We start from the raw sequence: 15,957 nt of genomic DNA, 5'->3' as shown, positions 1-15,957 counted from the left end.
AAGTGGTAAAGGAAAGCTTTCCTTTTGTTTGGAAAACAAGGAGTGGGGAGGGAGGAGGAGGGCAGAGGGAAGGAGAGGAGCCCCGTGCAGCGGCCTCGGGTCCCTCTGCCGCTGCTTTTCTCAGTCACGCTATCACCCCCGTCAGGACGGCCCTGTGCATCCCTGGCTCTGGCGTCCTGCTGCATCGTGCCTTATTCTAGGCCAGTCCTGGAATCCCTCCACCCTGCTGGGCATTCGGACCCGATTCTCTCCAGCACTGGCTCCACCACTTGCTGCTCTTACTGTGTTGTGATTTTGCAGTTTTAACTGAAGACTCGACCCTTCCCTGCCTCTGCTGGCCTCTGACTCCTGCTGCCCTGCCCCTAGTCACTGGAGTGTTCATCTCTTGACCCCGCGAGCTCAAACTCACGTTAATTTCCTTTGAAGTTCAAAAGCAGTTGCTCAAACTTTCCTTTAGTTTGTCTTTCCTTCTGTGCATTGCGTGTGCGTGTGCGTGTGTGTGTGTGTGTGTGATTAATCAATACTTTATTAGCTGAGGAACTTTCGAGCAAGCAGAAGGAAACTTGTATTTTGTTCAATGTCCTATTTCTCAGTCCTATAAATCTATTAAACAATACTTTTAGAGATATTTAAACACAATATCGAACACTTAAACACCAAATTAAATACTGAACAATTTTTCCAAATATTTAGAAATCGGTCACAAAGGTATTTTATCGAATTCTCCTAAGCCGCAGATTGAAATCACATCTCAAACAAAGGCTTCTCCGATTCTTTTACTCCTTAAGGAGCGAACAAAACTCACAAATCACAGCAATAACACGATGCTCAGCAAATGGTTTACAGACGCCGGTGCCGTGGGTTTCTCCGTCTCTTCGTTATCTGGATCAGAGAGAGACAGAAGAGGAGAGGGAGGGAGAGAAGAGGAAGACAGGGATGGGGGGACGCATCAGGGCTTGGTCTGCAGGCTTAGCCCCAGCTGTGGGAGCTGCTGCGGCCAGAGCTGGACGGGAAGGACGGGCAGAGGGGAGGGCGTGGAGGGCGAGGTGAGGCCAGGCCGGGCCCCACGAGGATGGACTAGCCCCTCTCACGTGTTTCTCTCTACCTCCAGCCTGGACGGTGCGGACAGCGGCCTGAGAAGCTGGCACACTTTGTCATAGAGGTTACAGGCACACCTGGCCCGAGGGAGGCTGAGCGGGCCCGGGAGGTGGCGTGGCCAGTGGGGACACTGCCCCCAACAAGGCGAATGCTACGCGTGTGACCCCAGGTCGACCGTCCGAGTTGAAATATCGGTGTGGCTGTTGCTTCCCTTCTGGTCTCCAGATCTCGTGCAGAACTGTCTCTGCTGACCCCCTCAACCGCGAACACGCAGCAGAGGGGCTTCTAAGAAAAGGGCCCCGGCTAGACGCCCCGCGCCCATCATCTCGGCCCCCGCACGCCTGCATGCCTTGCTTACAGGCGCCCTTTGAGCCAAATTCCCAAAGGAAGACAGGCACAAAGTCACCTCCCACCCAACGCGACGCCCCCATCGCCACTGTCCCCGCCCCCAGAAGAGGGGACCGGACCTCCCGTCACTTCTGGGTGGGCTGCCCGGTCCTGCAGACCATGGGAATAAGGCCGGCCATTCTCGTCGCATCCTACGCGACCAGGGACGAGCAAGGAGGAGAAAACAAAAGCGTGCGGTGGATAAACACGCAGGCACGTTTCCATCAGAAGGAGGACGAGGGGCGGCTGTCACTGCCGTCACTCCTGGTGGCAGCCGCGGCGCTGATACCAACACCGACCCTCCTCCATGAACCCGTCCACGCTCCCTGGGGCCCCGAGCAGCTGCTGGGGGTTCGTGGCCTGGTGGGTGACCCAAACCTTTGCTTCTAACGTGTCTGAGCCTCAGCCGTCGGGCCCGAGGGCATCACTGTGGCTGTCCACCGGCCTGGAGGATGAAGAGGACCTGGGTTCTCCGGCTCCTCACCCTGCTGAGTCGGGCCCTGCCACCCCAGCTTTGGGCCTGAAGAGTCCCAAGTGGCCAGGCCACAGCCTCCACCCACGGCCCCAGGAAGCCTCACTGCGTCCCCGCGAGGAAGCTCTCTTCCCCTCGGGACTGAGCCCTCTAGAACCGAGAGTCACAGGACAGGAAGCACAGATTCTGTGGAGCATCAGGAGAGGTAATAGGGAGAGGGGCCACCCCATTCGCACCCCTTGATTCCAGATCCAGCAATCCTGGAGCAAGAGCACCACTGGTTGCGGAGCCCAGACCGTGTCCTGGGAGACATCGCCCCCGCCCTGGCCCGCACGGGGTTGCCACCTAGCCGGCACAGTAACTGAGTCTTCAAAAGGCCGTCAAGCACACTTCGTAGACTGCCCAAAGCATGCAACGCTGACAACACCAGATGGGGCTGGGGATGTGGAATGACAGGAGCTCTCGTTCACGCCAGTGGGAATTCAGAATGGTGCAGCCTCTTTGGAAGATGGTTTGATTATTTCTTACAAAACTAAGCATCAGCTTACCATACGCTACAGGAGCACACTCCCTGGTACCTACCCAAAGGAGCTGAAACCCATGTCCACACAAAAGCCTGCACACGGATGTTTACAGCAGCTGTATTCATAGTTGCCAAAACTTGGAAGCAACCAAGATGTCCTTCAGCAGGTGACGGATAAATAAACGGTGTCCCACACAGACAATGGAATATGATTCAGCACTAAGTGAAATCAGCTATCAAACCACGGAAAGACACAGAGGAACCTGAAATGCATTTAACTAAGTGAAAGAAGCCAATCAGAAAAGGCCTCATGATGCCACCTCTATGACACTCTGGAAAAAGCAGAACTATGGAGACAGTAAGAGGATCGGTAGCTGCCAGGGGGCAAAGGGGCAGAGGGATGGGTAGGCAGAGCACAGGGGATATTTAGGGCAGTGAAAGCACCCCGTATGCTATTCAACATGCATGTCCTATACGTATTCTGTTACACTCACACCTCGGTGTGCACTTGAGTGATGGTAGGTGCTACTGTACTTTAATTGCAGGGTCTGCATGTCCACCGCTATTGTATAGGAACATGACTGGTATTAGGATGTTGTTATGTTCTCCGACCTCACTGAACTCACTGGCTTTTGTGTAGGTTCTGTAGGAGTTTCTCCCTAGGTCATCGTGCTGCCTAGGGAGAAAGTAGACAGTTCCACTTCTGGTCTTCCCACCTGCATGCTCTTCTTTCTCTTGCCCTGTCACGCCGAGTAGACCCTCCAGCACAATGCTGAATAGAAGTGGCGACAGTGGGTATCTTTCCTTTTTCCTCATCGAGAGGGAAAACATTCCGTCTTTTGCCATTTAAGTATGATGTGAAGTGTGGTAATTTCATGTACGCCCTTTATCAGGTTGAGGAACTTGCCCTCCATGCTTGGTTTGCCGAATTTTTATTGGGAATGGATGTTAGATTTGCCAGCCACTTTTTTTTTTTTTGCATTTTTGAGGTAATCATATGGTTTTCCACTTTGCTCTATGAATATAGTAATTTACATTGGTTGATTTTCAAATGTAAACAAAACTTGAATCCCTGGAATAAACACCACTTGGTTACGATGAGTTATTCCTTTTAAGAAATCTTGTTGGATTCAATTTGCTAAGCTTTTGTTAAGAATGTGTGCCTATCTGTTCATCTCCAATATTGCCTGTAGTTTTACTTTCCTGTAATGTCTCTATTCTCTATCTGGTTTTGCTATCCAGCCCTGCTGGTTCCACCGAATCCATATATTTGTACAGCGGTGTCATGTCCGACGCTTGCCCGCATTCCTTGAGGCTCACATGGATGCTGTGCTTGGGTCTCTGGCCGTTAGTCCGGAGCCACTAAACTGCCTTTGCCACCCACTGGGGGTCTCCCCCTGCACGATGGCCTGTCCACAGAGCAGCTCCTCCTGTTCTCGAAAGCCAGCCCTTCGCATCGGTCCATGATGCTGTTTACTTATTCATTTATTGATTTTTTGCATGTTTAGTTCTTAGCTCAGGGGAGCCCAGGTGGGGCCTTTCTCCCGCCCTGACCTGCTCCGCCGGGCTCTGCCTGACCCTACAGCCAGGGTCCTCAGCTAAGGAGGGCTACCCCTGGAGGGCTACACCAGAACCACTTGGAGCCACGTTTAGAGTTTGAAAAAAACATGTTTTATATTTTCTTCACATTTTATTTATGAAATAAGTCCCACTAAAGCCAGATCATTCTCACGTTTCATGTCTAAATAAAAGAGGGCTCAAAAACTGTTATCTGCAAGGAATCCGCCCAAATCAAGAAACACAGAAGACAATGTAGGTGCCAAAGGTCTTTATTTCCAATAAGCGAAAAACCAAGTCGCATATAATCTTGATTTTATTTTATTTTTTAAACATTGTAAATTTCACCATACTGCGTGATTTTGCTGCTCAAAGTGGGGTCAACTGATCAGCTGCACACACGTCAGCTGGGGCCTCCTTAGAAAGGTGGCATTCCGGGTCCCACCTAGGCCTGCTGAATTAGAATCTGCTTTTAAACAAGATCCCCAGGGCGAGCCTGTGCACATTACGGTCTGTGTTGATGTCACGCTGAGAATCTTCTCAAAGATTTTATCGATATCATCCTATATATTTAGTAGTTGTATAATTTTCTTTTTAAATGTAGGTATTTCGATGATCTGAAACTAATTTTTATGTTAGGTGTGAGAAAAAGTGCTCTTTTTTCCCCCCCACACCTGATACCTTTTCTTGAGTAAGTGGTCCATCATTATCCTACTGGGGACATATTAAGTCGACAAAAAGAAAAGGAAATGTATATATATTTTGTCTTTTTCCTTTTTTTAAAAACAGTTTTTTGGCTGTGCCACGTGGCATGTGAGATCTTCGTTCCCCTACCAGGGATTGAACCTGCACCCCCTGCAGTGGAAGCACGGAGTCTTAACCACTGGTCCTCCAGGGAAGTGCAGGATGATCTTACATTGTTCAAAGAAAAGAGACTGCAGAAGAAATGAATAGCACTCCATAGATGTCTGAGCTCTGACAGAATGAGCGATTCAGAGCCTGATGGAAGAAAACTGTGCCTAAATCACAGGCCTTTCTTTAAAGCACGTGGTTCCCATACAGAAAACAGCCACTGGTTGAGATGGGGGTAAGGGTGAGAGGTGGGTACAGTCATCATTTTGAGCCTGCAAAACTAATTCTTCTAAAGACCACGTATTCTATGATACCATTTATAGGACGTACCCAGGGTCGGCAAACCCGTAGGGACAAAAAGAAGGTTAGTGTTTAGGGAGTGCTAATGGGTATGGGATTCTTTGGGGTGATGAAAATGTTCGAAAACTGGTTGTGGTGATGGCATGTGAACCCACTACCACTGAAGAGCGCACTTTAAAAGGATGAACCCACATGGCACGTGCATTCCAGCTCATCAGTGGCCAGTGTTTGTCCAGTGCATTGATTACACGAGCCCTGCCGGTTGTAGGAGGAACCGTGCACCACGTGTATTGATTTACCTGCCTGAGTTTTCACCTACGTACAGCCTGCCTTGTCACACCTGTATTTGGGGCCGCTGTCTCACCTGTCTACTGTTCGGGCTTACTGCAGGCCTCGTGTCCCGAGAAGGGGGGGACCGCAGGGCACCCCGTGGATACGTGGACTGGTGGTGAAGCGTTACCTAGAGAGGTGTCTCTTGCATGCGCCCTGATACCCGGCCAGGCCCCGGGCGGCCCCGCGGACACTCGACCCAGGTGTGTCTGACCCTCGGACACTGGACTCGGGCGTTTGGCCCCTTGGACATTGGGATCCGGGCGGCCCGGCCCTGCGGACACTCGACCCGGGTGGTCTGGGCCCTCAGGCACTGGACTTGGACGGCCTGGACCCGCGCGCCGCGCCCCCGCCACCAGAACCCCGCGTCCCCAACATGGGCGCGCAGCTCGGGACGGGGCGCCGCGGCGGGGGCGGGGCGGGCGGGCGGTGGGTGTGGCCCGCCCTCGGGGTGGGACCTCCGGGCGGGGCGGGGCGGGGCGGGGCCGGGGAGGGTCCGCCATTGCGGGCGGGCGGCGCAGGCCCGCCGCGGCCGTCGGTTTCTGTGTACCCGACCGCCCGGCCTGGCGCAGCAGGCCCGCCCGCGCGCCACACGCCTTTGGCGCAGGCATGTCGGGCCCCGGGCAGCAGGAGCCGCCGCAGGCGGGCGGGCCGGCGGGCCCCGAGGGCGCGGATGCGGCGCTCGGCGAGGCGGGGCTGAGTTTCAGGACCAGCGAGCTGAGCCTTGTGGAGATGACGGAGATCGAGTACATGCAGCTGCAGCACATCGTCTACTCGCACATGGAGGCGGCGGCGTCCGACGGCGAGCTCGAGACGCGCGTCAACTCTTGCTTCCTGGCGGCGGCGGCGTCGGGCGCAGCGGCGGGGGGCTTCGCTGCGGCCGTGGGCGCGGCGGCGGGGTCGCGCCGCCCGTGTACCCGGTGCTGTGCCGCCTGCGCTGGCCTATGGTGGCTTCGCGGGCGCCAACCAGTGCCTGGGCCACATCGACTTCCAGGAGCTGCGCATGCTGCTGCTGAGCGAGGCGGGCGCGCCCCGCGCCGCCGAGAAGACGCCGGGCGCCGACGGACCGGGCGCCGGCGCACCCCGGTCCAAGGCGCCCGACGGCGCCGGCAAGGAGAACGTGGAGGGCGCGACCGAGGTGCGGGCCAAGTGGGCGGTGCGCGTCCGCCTGGAGGACGGCTTCAACAGCATAGCAGCCGAGCCCCCGCCAGCCCCGCGCGGTGCGGATCCCCCCGAGCCTGACATGGCGCTCAACAAGTGGGTGCATCCCCCAGGGAGCGGGCCCGGCTGGATCAGGGTGTAGACCAGGGTCCTGTGCAGAGAAGCAGCAGGCTGTGTGCGGGTATAGACCAGGGTCCTTGCAGAGAAGCAGCATCGTGGGTCTGGGTGTAGACCAGGGTCCTCAGCAGAGGCCACCGGCCTGTATCCGGGTGGAACCAGAGGCCTCTGCAGGGAGGCAGTAGCCTGGGTCCGGGTGTAGACCAGGGTCCTGTGCAGAGAAGCACCAGCCTCGGTCTGGATGTAGACCCGGGTTTTCTGCAGAGGCCAGCGGCCTCACTGCAGCTTGCATCTTAACAGGGAGCAGACCTCAGTGGGTGTGGAGGCTGAGCTGCAAGTTTGTGTGCTCTGTGCAGGCACAGCAAGCAGATATTAAGTACACAGCCTGCAGCATTACCTTTGCGGTGTGCGCTCTGCGTCTGCATGTGGAAGAGAGATGAGTTGAGGTAAGTGCACACATGTTCCTGAGGAACAAAGGTTTTGTCCCCAAATCACCCACCTAAATGTCAGGAGAGACCTCTGCTTCCCCCTCTGTTGACTCAGGTTGAGGCTGACCTGATCTTGCACAGATGCATCCCCTGGGAGGACAGACGTCATGTTGTGAGTCTTTGAGTGTAAAATGCAGCTTCATCCTTCAGCCAGACTGCCAGCCCATAAGTGATCTCGCAGCAACAACTATCGGAGAGGAGTAGCCTGTCTGCTAGGGTGTCTCCTCAGCTTTCTGTCTGTCCCCACCCTGTAGTTTTCCCCATTTTGCCCATAGTCGTCAGAGTTTGGAGGATGGCCAGAAAAAAACAGAGATTGGTGTCAGAAGTGTAATGGGAAGGGAGGTGTAACTAAAAGATGACACACAGCCACACCTTCCAATGTGAGGAAGAAAGTTTGAACTTGTCCCCTCCGACACTAGCTGATAATTGTTTTGTAGAGATTTCCATGATGGGGGGCATTCATGGTAACAGATTCGAGTTCCTATCCAGAAAATCAAATGTTAGCCATTAGAGTGTGATAGTGATTGTGGTGTTTCAGGAAACTTACCTGCCACATACTCTTCATGTGTTTCTGGGTTTCTTTTGTCTTGGCAGTTTGGTAACTCTTATTCGCCATCCATCCGAATTAATGAGTGTTCCACTTCATCAGCAACAAAACAAATGTAGAACATGAGTGAAAAATAAAACAGCTGCTGCAACTACTGCTCTTCAATTTACATACCCTCTGTTTACTGCAAATAGTTGCTCTACTAGTGGAAATTCTAATCTTTCACAAACACAGGTAGGGAAAATGATTTGCGAAGCTTTGCTCTTTTGTGTTAAATGGATAAATTGTATTTTAGTTAGGTCCCAAGGCTGTTTTTGTCTTTCACTGAGCTCGATAACTTGTTAAAATCGAGAGTATTTATGTGGTTCGGGGATATTTAAAAATCCTTAGTGCACCTAAAGTTCTTCAAGTTCATGTGAATAACTTTGACGTTACTTCTATTAAAGTGCGTTTTATTTGTGCGTAGAGAGGAGATTGTCACCTGTTGATAACGTTCCTGTTGCTTCATTGTTTTCCAGAGTTGTAGTAACTCACGTTCTGTACTTGAAGCTACCAAGCATCAGGATGTTGGATTGCCGAGAGCATTTTCTTTCTGTCATCAGAGGTAAATTGAATCCACTAAACAGACTTTGGGTAGTAGAAACAAAGCTTTGCCTGAGCAGGTTCGGATTAAAGTAGGAGGTAAGCGATAAAACAGAAGCTGGCAGGTGCTTTCTCCTCCTGCCTGATGTCTCTGCCCCCCTTTTTTTTTTTGTCCACGGGTCGGGGAGGGGAGAGAGGTGGTTTATAAACAAATGAAAGGATCTCGGAAGCCTGCTTGCATCTTAGGAATCCTTCTGTCCCTCTGCCCAGTCACCTCACTTGGAACATCCTTGCGAATTTTGAACATCACATTTATACTTGGCCTGGAAACGTTGAGTTTAGGGGCTGCTTTTTCTTAACAGTAACCTCCTTAAACAGAAACATGATAGACTTAGGTACATTTTCGTTACTGACAGCAAATTTAGGTGTTTTTTTTTTTTTCTCTTATTTCATACTTCATGAGTGAGGCAGGAGTCTGAAATCCGCTCAGAGCTTTAGGGGACCATCTGCAGGTGGGCAAAGGATTGAGTTGGGAGCAAGAGGCCATAAGGTGATACAGAAAGTCTTAGAAAGAAAGAAACTTCTGAAGGCAAACTTTGCTTACCCCTGACGTTAACCCTCAATCCGTTTTTCCTGGAAAACATTCTTTTTCGAGTTATCCAACAATAACACAGCTTACACTAAGCTTTTCAAGAGCTGATAAAGACAGGGTAGGGATGGAGCTCTCCTTCTTTCTCCCACGCCAGTGATTAATTTTCCATTGTTCTTATGACATTGCTCGTGAAAGTATATGTTAGCATTTGTAAGGTATAAAGGTTAAAATTAAAATAGTCCCTGTACTGACTACTCAGCTGAAGAACCAAAATATTACCAATACTTGTGAATTCCTCTCTATGTCTTTTGCAAAGTTATCACCATTCTGAAATGTGTGTTAAGTGATTCTTGCATCGTAGAGGGTTTGGCTTTGTACAGTACCTCGGGAATGCACATCACCACAGGTACTTCTTAGACGCCTGCTGTACTGTGATAGAAATTTGACATATTTCTGTAGCACAGGTCAAAGCTATGACGTGATGACTCCTTTTGTGGGGGGAATCTCACTTGTAAGGTGAGGGCGTGTTTAATCCTAAACTACTTAGGTTCTGTCCTCTTCTGAGCATTGCAGTTAGAAAATCAGTTGTCATCTTAGAATAATTGCATATCAAGAAAATCTTTTGGAGAAAATATTTCTAGGTTTGTTTTTTTTTTCCCCTTCTGAATATCAGAAAAATCAAACAACTTCTTGGTTTTTTAATTCATAGATGACAGTTAAAATGGCTCTTGATTTAAAAGGGGGACTTTTGATTGTATTGCTGTATAAGTTGTATTGATTACATAATACCTGGGGTGTTTTTTTTTTGCGGTACGTGGGCCTCTCACTGTTGTGGCCTCTCCCGTTGCGGAACACAGGCTCCGGACGCGCAGGCTCAGTGGCCATGGCTCACGGGCCCAGCCGCTCCGCGGCACGTGGGATCTTCCCGGACCGCGGCATGAACCCGTGTCCCCTGCATCAGCAGGCGGACTCTCAGCCACTGCGCCACCAGGAAAGCCCTCTGGGGTGTTTTAATTTAGTTTATGTTCCGTTGTATAGTTTGAAACCTAGAGCCTTGTGCCGGATGTTTCTATGGAATTTTGAAGTGCTTCTTGTTTGGTTCTGTGTGCTCCTTACCCATTGATGTTTATATCTTGGATCGAAAATACCAAAAAATATATTCAGCATTCACGAGGGTAAGTTTAGAAGAATCAAAAAATTAAAATACCACTTTTTCCTTCTTTTGCAAAGAAGAAGCGCTATGTAAACAAGCAATAAATAAGAGGAGTCGGGGTAGGATACGTCAGTTGGACACAAACATAGAACGAAGAACCCTTGGAGAGCTCCGGAATGTGGGTGAAGGCTCCACAGCAGCGCAGGGTGCTTGGCCGTCGGTGGAGTCGCCCCAGGCCGCCCTCGGGGAGCAGAGGCAGAGCGGGCCCCCACGGGGCAGGTCCCAGCGGAGGGAGAGGGACAACCGCATGGAAAGAGATAGAAGGTAATGCGTGCTGTCGGTGGTATACAGTTGTCCTAGATGCCAAGCTGGTGAGAGTCAGTGCTGGTAACAGGCACCTTTTTGTAGAAAACAATGGTGTAGGCACTTCTGTGTTCAAGGGAGGGAAAGCTGGCAAGAGTCAATGGTCACCTTGCTTTGCTAGGTGGATGGGGGTAGCCAAGACCAACCCCAGGTTTGATGATTCATTAGGAGGACTCATGGCTTTGGTTTATTTTGGGCAAAGAACCCAGCAAAGTCAGCAGAGGCGCATGGGGAGAGGTCTAGGGGCCCCAGGCGCCAGCTCCCCAGAACACCTCTCAGTGGAGCCACTCAGGATGCCTGTCACCCCCCAGCACTGGTGACATGTTCCCGGACAGCAAAGCTCCTTAGAGACTCGGGGCCATGGATCCTACTGGGGGCTGGTTGTGGGGGGTATTCCCTAGGTGGCACGCGGCCAAATCCCAGACGCCCAGAAGGAAAGCTGGTGTTTAGCATAAGCCAGTGACCAATGGTGGTGGGAACCCCCCCCGAAATCTACGTTCCCAGGTGCTGGCCGGGGCCGCCTTCCTGGGAGGGAGTCCGCCTGCACACTGGGTTACTCAGTTTTGCTTGGTTCTTTTAAGGATATTGAAGAAGGAGGAAGTTACAGCTTATGTAAGTTGTTTTATCTGTGGATTTTATTTGTGCTGTTCTGTGTAGAAGCAAAATGTGGTTACTTTTTCTGTTAGAGCTGGGTACGGGATGATTCCCTAACATAGAGTTAATTAACTTAGTCATTTATTGAGTACTTTGTACCAGTTTCTGTTTTAGGCTCAGGAAATAGAGCATTGAGCAAGACAAATATTCATCTCTGAACCTACAGTGTGGAGCGGTGGAAATTTATTTCTTTAAAGGGATATATTAAAGCTAGGCATCTAGATCCCTTTCCTAAGGGTGTGTCCGCACATACACGCCAAGTGATGGGCATCACTGAACTCACCGTGACTCATAATGGGCATGGTTTATATTTATTTAATAAACATTTGCTGAGCACCTACCGTCTGAAAAAAAGCCTCATATGTACTACGTGTTGACGGTAAAAGTTTAAATTCTTGCTCTGCCATTCCCTAGTTTAACAACTTCCTACACATTCTTTACCTCTCCACCTGAGTCTCTCGTCTATACAATAGGTGTATTACCTACTGCGTAGATGGGACACAGGAAGTAAAGAAGCTGAAGTGTAGTGTCTGGCCCAGTGCCTGCAGTTACAGAGCATCTAGTGAATTCCTGCTGTTGTTGTTGCCTTAGAAAGTTGCTCTAAAGTTCTGAGCGTACAGGTGGGGAAATAGAAACAAGGGCCGTATTATCTGAACGTAATACGTAAAAGTTAAAGATGGTCTAAGACTCCAGTTGTGATGTAAATCATCCCTAAAAAGACCAGGTTTGAGGATATTAACCGGCTGGTAGTCTGTGGTCCTTTATGAACCGGGACCCCTGGAGGATGAAAGCTGTGAATCCTAGCTTCTGTGACTTTCTTGGCACCTGGAGGGCAGGTGAGTGAAAGAATGTCCTGCCCAGAAGAAACACACACACAATTTTGCTTCCAGTTTCAGGGGGTTTGGGTCCATCCTTGGTCTAGAGACTTGGACCTGGTCCTTGCTCCTGGCCCAGGAGAAGTAAACAGGAAACTTTCCAGGGAGCGCAACTGGGCTTAGTGGGCCACTGAAGGGGGGCTGGCCGCTGTAGATGAGGCCTCAGTGAAGAGCGTCCGGGTTTTGCTGCTGGTCCCGGCTGTCGTGTAGTCGCTGCCGTTGACGGCAGCACGGGCCTGGTTAGAGAACCGAGCTGAGGCTGGCACTGTAAACGTGGAACCTTTTGCAAAAGAGCCTTCAGTATCGAGATCCCTGGGGCAGCGGCCGGCCGAGCGCCCCAGGTCGCCTGGAGTGAGGCCCCTGGGGCTGAGCGCTAAGAGTTTGTCTTCTCCGTTTCCCTTTTCTGTGCCTATGGGCATTTCCATCTTGTGTATTTCGTAATTTGGTCAAGTTCCTTATTTTCCTTGTATATTTAGTTGCCTTTGAAAGCGATCCCTGTGTGCAGTTTGTGCTGATTGGATCATTTCTGGTTATTTATAGTGTGGTTACTCTTTAACATTATTTTTTAGCGATAGACTTGGTTTATTGTAAAAAAATAAAGCTTTTCTATTTAAAACAATGATTTAATGGTTGGCTGTGTGTACGTAATAGTGGTAAACTATTATTTCTCTGATTCATTCAAATATGATGAAGGTGTTTACAGCAATAAAAAAACGTAACTGTCACTATCTCTACTCACAGATTAAATAGGTTAAAAACTTCCGGACAATAATTTTTGTGTGTCTTAGGCTTCCTGAATCTTTGTGAAATTTAGTTACATTGAAGTTGTAGATTGTTTCTGGGTCGGATTACAAGACCCATCAGGAAACAGGCTGAAGTGACGTCAGTAGCAACTTGGGGGGGAATTAGAATGTAGGTAGCTTAAACCCTTGTGTCCTTCCTGTTTCCTTAGTGACTTTCCCCCTCTTCCTTGCATGAACATTTTGAAAGATGTGATACCCAAAAGTCTTCCGTGATTTTCCTAAATTATTTCAGTACACATGTCATGCCACAGGTCTGTTCCGACTCTAACCAGGCTTGTGTCCCAGACACTGGGGGCACCTTGAATAAGACAGAGACCCCGTGGGCTGGAGGGAAGCGGCTAAGAGGTCGAGGGTGAATGGACCACCTCCATCCCGGTGTGGGGTCTGGTTGACATGCTGCAAAGATGGCTCTCCCTGCTGCACAGCAGGGAGACTGGACTCCAGGAGGAGAGGTTGGGGGTGGGCAGGAGTGGAGACACAGACCCTGGTCAGAGGCCGCAGCCGCTCTGCTGTGACTGGCCAGGGCCCGCGGTGCTGGATGTAGGGCTGCTGGGCAGAGGAAGTGGGGATCACGGTGGGGCGTCTGGCTGGAGCAGGTGGGCGGGTGGCGCCGTTTCCTGAGATGGGAAGACGTGTGGACGAGCAGGATGGGGTGGGGCGGAATCCACGTTCTGTGTCCGACGGGCTAGGTTTTCAGTGCCCAGGAGGCGTCAGGTGGAGAAGTTGAGAATGAGTAAACGAGTCTGCAAGCAGGTGGTTCTCTTTGTTTTATTTTTCTAATGAGCACAGAGTTCACTGAACACCTGCCCTCCCCTCACCTAGTGTGAGCCGTCAACATTTCCCATGTTTAACACACACGTGCACGCGCACAGCACAATTTCAAAGACAATGACAGATGTCATGACCCGTCACCTCTAAATATTTACGCCTGCGTCGCCCACGTAACGCCAGTGCCGTTTTCACACCTCACAAGGTCGATAGTCATTGTCTTATACCATCTACTACCCAGTCCGTATTCCCATGTCCCCCAGATGTTCTAAAGGTGACTTTTATGGCTGCGTGTTTTTCCAAACCAGCACCCAGCCATGCTCCTGTGTTGCCTTCAGTGACGTTTTTCTGTCTCTAAGCTATAGCAGTCCTTCCTACCCCACAGTTTCTATTACGGCACTGAGATTTTGAAGAGATCGGGCCAGACAGGTGCCTGTAGAACCCTGGATTTAGATGATTCGTTGTATTTATTTAAGGTAATTAAAAATTTTTATATAATTTTAAACTTGCAGGAAAATTGCAAGATGAGTGCTAAGAGCTCCTTGTGTGCCCACCCAGGTTTACCCAGAACCCCCAGTTGTTCACATTTTGCCCCATTTGTTCTGTCTCCCCGCAGTCTCAACCATTTGATGGTAAACTGTGGGCACCATGCCCCTTGATACCCAAACACTTCAGTCTGTGATTTTAAAGACTATTGCATTATCTTACATAACCAGAATACAATGGCCCAAATCAGGACACTTAACATTGCTGTAATACTCTTATCTAATTCAAATTTTGCCTCATGTCCCAATAACACCCTCTACACCATTTTCCCCCGTCCAGCCCCACTGCAGGATCACTGGTGACACAGTTGTTGTGAGGTGACATTTTGGGGTCATGACCTTGAACCCTAGCCAGGCTCTGGGGCTGTGGGGCAGTCTCTCACTCTGTGCTCCCCTCTCCTGTGTCGTGTCACCATCACAGTCATTGGGCAGGACGGTGGCGCTGCCCCCCTGCTTTGTCTTCCCTCCTCCACCTGAAGACGGGCTGGGGGCCGCCCCGCACCCACTTGTCCTTGCGTATCATCCTGAGTTATCAGGTGCCGCTGTACTGTTACTTCTCCCTTTTCTGGGCAGTGGAATTTTGTCCTTTTTATTTTAAATTTATTTTATTGAAGTATAGTTGATTTACAATGTTGTGTTAATTTCTGCTGTACAGCCAAGTGACTCAGTTGTGTATATATGTATATACACGTATGTATATATACAAACACACGTATATATATATATATATACACACATACATTCTTTTTCATATTCTTTTCCATTATGGTTTATCACAGGATACTGAATATAGTTCCCTGTGCTATACAGGGAACTGTAACCCTATATAGGGTTAGGACCTTGTTTATCCGTCCTATATGTAATAGTTTGCATCTGCTAACCCCAAGCTCTCGCTCCATCGATCCCCCCCACCCCCTTGACAACCACCAGTCTGTTCTCTATGTCTGTGAGTCTGTTTCTGTTTTGCAGATAAGACTGTTCTTTGTAAGAAGAGCATTTTGTCTATTTCTCCCATTTATCACATTCTGATCAGTGCAGATGGTAGTTTTTAAAAGCTTGTTGAGACTTCCATTGTGACCTCTTATGTGGTCAATTTTTTTAAATTCTGTGTTTATTTGGAAAGGATGTGCATTCTCTGTTTGGCGAATTCTGTATGTTTATTAGGTTGAGGTTACGAATTGTGGTTCAGGCCTTTCCTGTCCTCTCTTGTCTGTCAGACCTGTGGTTCTGAGAGCCCCCGTGGCATCTCCCGCCGTGGCTGGCCTTGTCCCATGTCTGTTGGGCTCTCAGCGTGGCTGAGTGTCGGGGGCACATCCTCCCACCTGGGCCCCGAGGTTTGTCACCCCGCTTGGTTTCATTAACCCTTTTCCTTTAAGTCTCTCGTCTCTCTGTACAGATGACACCAGTTTTCTTCCTCTTCCTGACTTCCTGGTATAATTTCTTGACATGTAATTGGAACAGTCTTTCTTTTTTCCTACTAAAAATAGTTTTTATTATTGACCTTCTCCTATTTACAAATTTAATGTGAATATCCAACTTTGACCAGAGGTCATCTCAGGATGTCTGATGAGTTGTGAAAATCCCTTCAAACTCAGCTATTTCGCTTACGTTTCGTTGAAATAGACGCTACTTGAGAGAGCAGAGTAACAATTACTAGCTTCCCTTTGAGGCAGTCAAGGGCGGGAGGTGTCCACTTGTCTCCCTCTTTCACGGTCACCCCAAGTTCCCATGAACTGAGTCCCAGGGACCTCGTGAGAGTCTAGATTGAGCTACACCTTAACCCCACTGCT

At 50.0% G+C, this 15,957-nt stretch overlaps 1 pseudogene across 1 annotated transcript; it reads left to right on the top strand.

The window, feature by feature from the left end:
- Positions 1 to 6,128: 6,128 nt before the first annotated feature.
- Positions 6,129 to 10,487, top strand: LOC307053398 (transcription factor-like 5 protein; annotated as a pseudogene). The gene is made up of 4 exons: positions 6,129 to 6,776; positions 7,880 to 8,066; positions 8,351 to 8,513; positions 10,237 to 10,487. The product of its transcript is annotated as a transcription factor-like 5 protein (transcript).
- The last annotated feature ends 5,470 nt before the right edge of the window (positions 10,488 to 15,957 follow it).

The sequence above is a fragment of the Hyperoodon ampullatus genome, assembly GCF_949752795.1.
Source record: "Hyperoodon ampullatus genome assembly, chromosome: 5".
NCBI lineage: Eukaryota > Metazoa > Chordata > Mammalia > Artiodactyla > Ziphiidae > Hyperoodon > Hyperoodon ampullatus.
Note: the sequence above shows the minus strand (reverse complement) of the source record. Positions and strands in the feature narration are given on the sequence as shown.